At 37.6% G+C, this 1,523-nt stretch overlaps 1 pseudogene; it reads right to left on the bottom strand.

Moving 5' to 3' along the window:
• Window positions 1-841: 841 nt before the first annotated feature.
• On the bottom strand, window positions 842-1,239 carry LOC100471920 (annotated as a pseudogene).
• Window positions 1,240-1,523: the final 284 nt, after the last annotated feature.

Below are 1,523 nucleotides of genomic sequence, written 5' to 3'. Positions count from 1 at the left end.
GTAAGGCCCAAGTATAAATTCATTTTCAAAAGGTGGGCTACTTTAACTATTCACAAAAAGAAATAAACTATAGCAGATGTTTGTTTTTCCACTTACCCATGTATCATCATATGAGAATTAGCAGAACTCTGCCAAATGGCAGATATGGCATTTATGTATATGTGTGTGTGTCTGTTTCCAGTCATTCATACACTCATATAGATTGATATATGTTTATATAATATATATCATATCACTCTGTACTTAGTAACAGCATTTACAAAGTCTTATATCAGCGATGTATTCATCTACCCTGGGATTAGTGTTAATTGCTCTATTATACTAATGGTTTATATATATCCCAACCTTCAAATGAGCTTCATTTAAAGTTGGCAATGCTAGTTTACACCTGCAAAAAGGTGAGTAATTTTATCCTAGCTTGGGAGTAGAGGAGGCTGTTTCTCATCACTTGGCATATGCCTAAAGAATAATATTTTTGTTTGCTTTGATTATTATGCAAAGCCACAAGGCAGAGTTTGTATTAAAATAAATTTGCTAAAGAACTTTAGGGGAAAATCATGGCTCTCGCAAAGTAACCACATGTTGGACAGGTGTTTATTTAAAACATTTGTTTGAATACATATGAGGCAGAGTGAATATGATTACAGATTTATCCTGCTTGTATATTCATCATTCCATTATTTAGATAGTACTTGCCAACCTGAAAAATACAATAATTTTTGCCTTTATCAAGCTATTTTGTTTTATCTATCATCTATCTATCATCTATCTATCTATCTATCATCTATCTATCTGTCTATTTATTTTACAGATGAGGCAATTTATTAACCCAGGATTTGTTCTAATGCTTCTTGTTGGCATTTGCCACCTGTCTGGTGATTCTGTCCAGATCTCTGTTCCTCAGATATCAGTTTGCCACCCCCATCTCGGTCCTTTTCTGCCATTTTCAGCCCCTTTAGGGCTTGGGGGACAGTGCAGGCCACAATCTTGAAGCCTCTGCTGAAATGGCTAGGCATGACCCTGTTTCTCTGCTGTACCCCATAGATCGCGGTCGTGGAGCTGACCCCAGCTCCATCTCGGAGGTACAGGTGCAGAGCTGTGGAAACTGCTCCTTCATAGAATTGGTTCTCATTGTAGGCCAGCTTAACAGTGTCCACCCCTTCCTAGACTTTGTGAGGAAGGCTGCCAGAGCTCTGACGGACTCCTGTGGTTCACGTCTTTTACAGTAACTCCAGGCATCTTATGGCCTCTGTACTTCCAGCCAGGGGAAAGCCATGCTGTTTTATTAATGGAGACTATATTTTCTTGCTTTGTGTAACATGCATAGACAGCATTCAGCTATTTATATGTAATCTCATTCTCACACTTAGTTTATTTGAATACCATAGATTAAATGGTTTAGAGATATGTAGGGCAAATTAATTCTAGCATTCAAAATGTGACAGTTTAAGTATTATCTAGTAGCAATCTCCACTGATCTAAGATGAAGCAGTATGAATGATGTGGAAGGTTTTGAATCATCC

Source organism: Ailuropoda melanoleuca, chromosome 5 (genome assembly GCF_002007445.2).
Source record: "Ailuropoda melanoleuca isolate Jingjing chromosome 5, ASM200744v2, whole genome shotgun sequence".
NCBI lineage: Eukaryota > Metazoa > Chordata > Mammalia > Carnivora > Ursidae > Ailuropoda > Ailuropoda melanoleuca.
Note: the sequence above shows the minus strand (reverse complement) of the source record. Positions and strands in the feature narration are given on the sequence as shown.